The 8,033-nt window shown below is 39.3% G+C and overlaps 1 long non-coding RNA gene across 1 annotated transcript; it reads left to right on the top strand.

Moving 5' to 3' along the window:
* Window positions 1-6,826: 6,826 nt before the first annotated feature.
* On the top strand, window positions 6,827-8,033 carry LOC140157480 (uncharacterized). Its single transcript, XR_011859688.1, has 2 exons — window positions 6,827-7,061; window positions 7,300-8,033. It is a non-coding gene; the product is annotated as an uncharacterized lncRNA (long non-coding RNA).

The following is an 8,033-nucleotide window of genomic DNA, read 5'->3' as shown; positions in this document are numbered from 1 at the left end:
TTGTCAATCTGCTGCCCCTTATTTTAACATTTGGGGCCCGGGGCCCATAATATATGACATGTGGGACTCATGTATACTTGTATATATATAGAGTAACCCTGGATCTATCAGTGTACCAACTCAGGGCCCTGAGGCTGCTTCATTTAATGAGAAACAGCATGCTTTGTAATTTTACATTTGGGCCCCTGGGCCCGTGACCTTTGACCTCTGGGGCCAAGATGTGCAAAGGATAAATCTACGGGGTAGGGCCCATAAGTGTACCACATATGGGCCCTGGGGCCCTTGCAGTTTTAGCGCTAGCCCTGTCAATCTGTTGCCCCTTATTTTAACATTTGGGGCCCTGAGCCCCATAATATATGGCATATGGGGCTCATGTATACTTGTATATATAGAGTACCCCTGGATCTATCAGTGTACCAACTCAGGGCATTGAGGCTGCTTCATTTAATGAGAAACAGCATGCTTTGTAATTTTACATTTGGGCCCCTCGGGCCCGTGACCTTTGACCTCTGGGGCCAAGATGTGCAAAGGATAAATCTACAGGGTAGGGCCCATAAGTGTACCACATATGGGCCCTGGGGCCCTTGTAGTTTTAGCGCTAGCCCTGTCAATCTGTTGCCCCTTATTTTAACATTTGGGGCCCTGGGGCCCATAATATATGACATATGGGCTCATGTATACTTGTATATATAGAGTACCCCTGGGGCTATCAGTGTACCAACTCAGGGCCCTGAGGCTGCTTCATTTGATGAGAAACGGCATACTTTGTATTTTTACATTTGGACCCCTGGGGCCCGTGACCTTTGACCTTTGTACCAACTCAGGGCCCTGAGGCTGCTTCATTTGATGAGAAACGGCATACTTTGTATTTTTACATTTGGGCCCCTGGGGCCCGTGCCCTTTGAGGCCAAGATGGGCAAAGGATAAATATACGGGGTAGTTTTTAGTTGTAGTTTTAGCACTAGCCTTGACAGAATGTTGTGTTTGATGGAGGAAGAGGAGGAGGAAAAGATGGAGAAGAAACCATAGGATGGCAATATACCCGTTCATGCTTCGCATGCGGGTATAAAAATAATTTTATTGTCCATTTTTGGTCAGTCAGAGCCCTTTGGTAATGGTGGGACATTCCTCTTATCCCATAATGAGCCTATTAGAATCTTTTAGCCGAGATATTACAAAATCCCAATCACAGATAATAACTTTTAAATACGCGGACGCAAATGCAGGTCATTGAAGTATAATGACCCCGTCTCGTGACGTAGCTAAAAGTACGCTCTACAATGACCGCGTTACGTGACGTGTTACGCGTTCGAACAATTTACGCGGACGCTGGCTGCCGTATTTGGACATCGCATGATTGCGTGCTAGTGTGATTGGTCGCTAGCGGTAAATAAAAAAACGGCTCCTAGATATTTTTATCTAGTTTTTAAAAATTAATACAAAAAAAAATTTGGCCCAAGAATTTTTTTTTTACGTTGTATGAAAAAAATGTGGGACAAAAAACCGTTTTGGGGGATTTTGGGCCAAAATTAGCATTTTGGCCCAAATTTGACCTCACAGATGAACTTATCAAGTCTTTGCCATTCTAATTATGTATACTTTTATATACTTTAGACCAACAATTTAGCAGTTATGAGGCCCGAAAGTTTCCATAATTCCAGGGTTCAGACCAACCTTAAGTCTTCCACAGAGGGAGTATAAGTTTTTAATAGAATATACAATTGGGTAAGGGGTGGTGCAATAATTATGTGTACCCCCGGGTGAATTCTCAAAATGGTCTGCCAAAATCGCTTGCCCCCCTTTGGCCGTGCCAAAAACCTTTGCCCCCCTTTGGCCGTGCCAAAAACCTTTGCCCCCCTTTGACGTGCCAAAAATCTTTGCCCCCCCCCTTACACATGCAAGATTTTGGGGAACCCGAATTTAAAACCTTAAATTGTCTTAACATATAATGCGAGCGCAGCGAGCAGGAAATATTGTATATTTGAACGTGTTCGTAACGTTTTCCTACGCCTTTTAGGGCGTAATATAGAAACAGGTGCCCAAAATATCTGTGCCAAAATTGCTTGCCCCCCCTTTCGACCTGCCAAAATTGCTTGACCCCCCCTTTCGACCTGCCAAAAATGCTTGCCCCCCCTTTGGCCTGCCAAAAATCTTTGCCCCCCTATAATTCACCCCCGGGGGGTACACACATAATTATTGCACCACCCCTAACTTCCATTTAAAATACTCACTCCAGTTGTGGAAGATATAGGTAAAGCTATAATCATGGTAATACAGAGGGAGTATGGGTTTCAAAATGATTAACTCTGACCAATTACATTTAAAAAACATACTCCCCCTATGTAAGATATTTTCAAAATCTTCCACAGGGGTAGCGTGGATTTTAAATGGAATATCCCATTACGTGGATTACATTGTACTACCTTCAAACCCAATTCAAAATCCATAAAAGACACATTCACAGATTCTATGGAGATGGTCGATGAAAGTTTTAGAATATCTTTATTTTTACTTCATAATGTGGAACATTCATAATTTAACCGGAAGTAACAACTGCAAGTGGCAACAACATGTGCATTTTAACAAAACAGGCTGTTTGGCGAAATTATATATAAACTGGGCTCAAAAAGAAACTTATAATTTTTCACAACTTGTGAATCATAAGGTCATATCTTAAAATCCTGTCCATCAAAATAAACCAAAATAACACACATGATTACTTCAATACTCCAACTGACACAACAGCAAACTGCATTGACTCGGAACAGCTTTCTGGACCACTTTTACAGCTTAATATTTGGCATCCAGCACAAGAAATCTGTGACAATGCATACAAGATCCTTGCATAGATGGTAAATCGCTGCTTTCTGCTTTTCATGCACTTTCTTCAAGTAACAGGTCTTGTTCCACACTATTCCGCTTATTCTTTGTGGTGAATTATCATCTGTGAAGGGATCTTGTATTCATTCTCAAAGATTCCTTGTGCTTGGTGCCAATTATTGGGCTGTGAATGTGGTACATGAAACTGTTCCATGTCAGTGCATTTTGCTGTTGTGTCAGTTGGATAACTGATTGGTTACCCTTACCAGAAAAGCAGGCCTGCACTAAGCCTGCGCTTAGCCTGCGTGGACTGCAAAAACGCAGGGTAAATTTTTAACCTGCCTTTAACCTGCAATATAGCCGAAATATGTAAATTAGACAGGCTAAGTTAGACTGCAAAATTTGCATGTGCAGGTTAATTTTAGCCTGTATATATTTAGCCTGCATATTTTTAGCCTGCTATATCATCCTGTTAAATTAACCTGTAAATCAATATTAACCTGCGCTTAGCCTGCAATAGATCCGAAATATTTAAATTAGGCAGGCTAATTTTTAACCTGTCTAATTAGCATAACAGGCTAATTCGGGACCTAAATTAACCTGTTTTTCAATACAAAACAGTTAGCCTGTACATACATTTTTTGTAGGTTAATTAATTAGCAGCTAGTATTCGCCCACTGCATGGTTCCACCATGTGAGAGCTAGTACACAAAATATAGACCAAAATCAGTGTGTTGTCTTCATGGTATAGGGTACCAAAATTTACCCAGAACAGCGATTTTGAGTACTTCATCACTCAGCTGCTGAATTCATAATCGTCGGCTGTATCACATACTGACATATTGCAAAAAACGCATTTCGAGCAAATCATATTTGAAAATTTCACAATTTTCATTTGCTGTGTCCCATGCTGCGTACTCTTGATTTAAATAAACATTACTGTTTACATACTGGTTAAAATTATATGCAAATATATATTTTCATTGTCATTCACAAATCACTATCAAAACATACCTTATTCTGCAAACAAAATCAATATATGCCACTATATAAAAAAGACTAATGATCGACATAGACATAGATCGGGGGGGGGGGCAGGCCTGCTTTTCTGGTAAGGAATAAATACCTTATTAATTAAGACAATTTCAGGCATGTTTTTTTGGTGAATATATACATGTTGTAGAGTAGAACATAACAAACTAATGTTCCAATTTTCTCAAAAATGTTTAAAATGTCAAATACGTCACTATGTGATACGACCGACGATATGATAGAAGTCAGTTATTCCAGCTTAATGCTCCACTTACACAAAACCATTCCCATATACAAGGTGTCCCATAAAAAGGTTACATGTAGACAATGAAACGCATTTTGTGATGGTACAACAAAACAATGTGATTTTTTAAGATATTATTTATTCATCCATCTTGTAACTGTTTGCTAAGTTTCAATTCCGTATCTTAAAAGCAACAAGATGACAGGGGTGTCAAGAGCGGCTATAACCATCAAAATATCGCACAACGAAAGTTGAACACAAGCACACCTTTGTTTTGAGTTTTTTTTCTTTATTATATTTTATGTTTCTTTTATTTTTCATTATTGAACTTATTGCACAAAAGAAACATATTGAAAAATTAAATAGTGTACACTGAAAATAAATCAGTTTTAGACCTACTTGACTCTTGGTGGTATAAAACAAAGGAAGATGGTCATAACACGTTTTTGGTGAAAGCAGTTCTGCACGCTGTATCTCCTGACAATCTTTTGCATTTAGACCTTGCTTGGATTTGTTAACTTGAAATCGATGCTGTTTGTTTTTACATTTCTGACTAAACTATTGAAATAAAATTGAACAAGTTTTATTATTTGTTTATCAAAATAAAATACTCTTATACTGCACTATCTGCCATGTTATGACTGGGCCTACTCAAGTGCCTAATGGCTGTGACGGCGATATAATGAACCTCATGTTGCATTATGTCACGTAAAGAGCTTGGTCAGGAATGCCTGGAATACAGGCTAAGTACGTAGATTGTGAACTTGACATTCACAGAGGTACTAGTAGAGGGTATATAGATTATGTCATGAAACGGGTATTTATATTTGTTAACATTAACTTAGATTTTTTTCAAAAATCTACATGTAACCTTTTTTTGGGACACCCGGTACTTCAAGATAAGCTGCATGCCACCATACAAACCTTAATTACCACATTTACATCAATATTATTTTTAAGCTTACCTATACCTTATACATGTACATTCATGTAGCATTTACATTGCAATCTGGCCTTGCACAGGGTTAAGATGAGCTACATGGTTTACATACATTGTTAGTTGTCATACAAGTAACAGTCCAATAGTGAAAACACAAAGCATACATAAAGCTGAAAACATCAAAAAACAAGGAGCCCACATCATGTCTGCATTTTACAGAATTCAAAATGGCAGTTAGAAATATATCCCATCATGCACCTGAAACAGTCTAAAATTTTAACCTGTTAAATTATTAGCCTGCAACAATTTAACCTGTTAAAATATTAATAAAAGCAGCTTAAGATTTAACCTGTACAAAATTAACCTGCGTGTAAATTTGTATAACAGTCTAAAAGTTAACCTGCAGAAACATCTTGGTCAAAACCAGGCTAAAATTTAACCTGCGTTTATAAAAACCATGCTAGCACAGCCTTGTACAGGTTAAAATAAGACTGCTTTTTAAAAGCAGGCTAGATGCAGGTTAATTACATGCTAAATTAGGCTGCATTTTTGGTAAGGGTACTGACATGTTTTTGAGTTTCTTCTTGAGCTCAGTTTAGGATCTGATATTTGTTATCAGTTCTTAAAATCACTACTAAAACCTGTAGTATCGGTGATAGGGTTTAGGCTACTTTATTTGAATGCTATGCTGTTGGAAGCTTATTCTGTCTCAATTATACAGACCTCAAAACAAAAACAGCAAAAAACAAAGACATATAATTATGTCACAATTAGAACAAGCAACCAATAGCTGCATCTTTTATCTCGAATGTAAGACTTCATTCGTTGAAATCGTTCTATAAATAAAGACACGATGATCCAAAAGCCAAACAAGATGCAAATTCAAAGGTTGCCGTTTGCTCCATTGCATGCCCGATTGATTTGTACACAAACCTTTCTCGAACAATAAAACTAGCACCGCCATGCTTTCCATTGATTAGCGCATTAAAACTAGCACCGCCATGCTTTCCATTGATTAGCGCATTAAAATTAGCGCCGCCATGCTTTCCATTGATAGAACATGAAAGTGCAATGTTCGTTACTTCTTTTGGGTTTTAGATCGCCGTTCCTTTAATTCTCAAACTGGCTGCTTGTTTTAATTTTGATATATTGTCTTTGTTTTGTATACAGTGGTGAACATAACTGGTACCTTCATTCTTTTACGGTCTGTATAGCTAGTCGCAATAAAAGTTATAATTACAATGTAAACCACCATGAACACAGACTGTTCAGGACATGTTGGTCTAAGTGTGAATTTGAATCTCAGAGAATTTCAACTGAGACCTTTCCTTTGAAACATTGATTTACCGATTAGGTGCACCTTAAGGGGCTGTGCAATAATTATGAGCCCCGGGGGGTAAAATTTCAAATGGCTCGCCAGGAATCGCTTGCCCCCCCCCCCTCGGCCCGCCAAAAATTCTTTGCCCCCCCCTTACACATGCTAAATTTTTGTGATCCCAATTTCCAAACCTTTAAATATTTGCATATTTTTTAAAACAGTACGGAAACGCTTAAAAGCGTTTCCGTACTGTTTTCCTAAGCCTTTCAGCGCGTTTTATTTAAAAGGCGCCCCATGAATCTGTGCCAATAATCGCTTGCCCCTTCCCCTCGGCTTGCCAAAAATTGCTTGCCCCTACCCCACTTTTGGCTCGCCAAAAATTTCTCCCCCCCCCCAATTTTACCCTCCCCCAGGGCTCAAAATTATTGCACAGCCACTAAGAAGTATTTGTTTAAATAACGTATGGGTCGCTCTTACATTTGATCGTCTTCAACTACAGATAGATGCCGGGTTTGATTTTGCATTCTTGATTAAATCCGATATGGTGGAAGTCATTCCGGGCTTCAGAGCTCAATGCGCTATTGCTGGTCAGTCTATGATGATGCGTGAAGACAATACTTTGTGGGAATGGTGGAACCCAGCTTTTGCTAAGCTACGGGCCTCTCCCGAGTACAAACGTATTTGCCAAGATTTGCTGGAGCAACACGGTAGGTTGCAGCCTGGAGAGGGCGACATTTTTTTTACTACACGAGCAAGATAAACTTTCCCAACTATCACTAAAAAACGCAACTTTATCCACCTAAACTGTGTATACAATAATGCATGAAAAAACACACGCCTGGGCAATACCTAATGTACCACAAAATTCAAAAGATGTGAGAGCATCTCTGCGTAATGCTTAATATCCAAAACGCTAATCATTTTTACATCCCATTTTTTCTGCAGGACATTTCCCTGGACCAAGCCCAGAAGAGCACTGCTTTGATTATAAATGAGCATTTTGGAAAGCAGGAGTTTTATGACATTAAATGAATGTAGATTTAAAGGTTAAAATTAAAGATTAGAGTAGATTAGGATAACTGGTACACCTAACCCTAGCGCTACTAGATTAAACAAAACCATGCAGCACGAAGCGAATGCAAGACCGTGGATCCCACGTGGTTCAATTGCGCAATCGTGCCAAACAACATATACCCAGGAAAACTGTTGGCCGGGCAACGGTCACACACGTGGCATACTATAGGCGTTCAGCTGGTTGGCGGGTTCGGAGGGTCAACTCCCGGGCATGCCGGGCGGGGAAAACAACTTCTTTCCTCTCCATCTTCTTTCTTCCTCCATTCCTTCTTTCCTTCCGCTTGGGCAAAAAGCGGGTTGGGAGTTGGGCTTTAAGCATGAATGATTTCAGAGTGCTGGATATGACCTACCATCCCTAGCAATTCGCAGCCATGCGCGCGGCTATATTCGAGGGCATCAAGATCAGAGGAACTGAACCAGTCCCTCAGGCTGAGTCAAAATGAAGTACATTCTTGTTTGTGGTGCTTTGTACAATATCTATAAACAATTCGCTGTAAATGAACATATCATTGGAACGATCAGAATCTGAACGTCTAAATTAAAAAAGAATTGTTGTATGTGTTAATACCAAACATGAACTATTCTCATTTGAATGATCTCCTTTA

The sequence above is a fragment of the Amphiura filiformis genome, chromosome 7 (assembly GCF_039555335.1).
Source record: "Amphiura filiformis chromosome 7, Afil_fr2py, whole genome shotgun sequence".
In the NCBI taxonomy this organism is placed as follows: Eukaryota; Metazoa; Echinodermata; class Ophiuroidea; order Amphilepidida; family Amphiuridae; genus Amphiura; species Amphiura filiformis.
The sequence above is the reverse complement of the archived record's forward strand: the minus strand, read 5'-3'. Positions and strand labels throughout refer to the sequence as shown.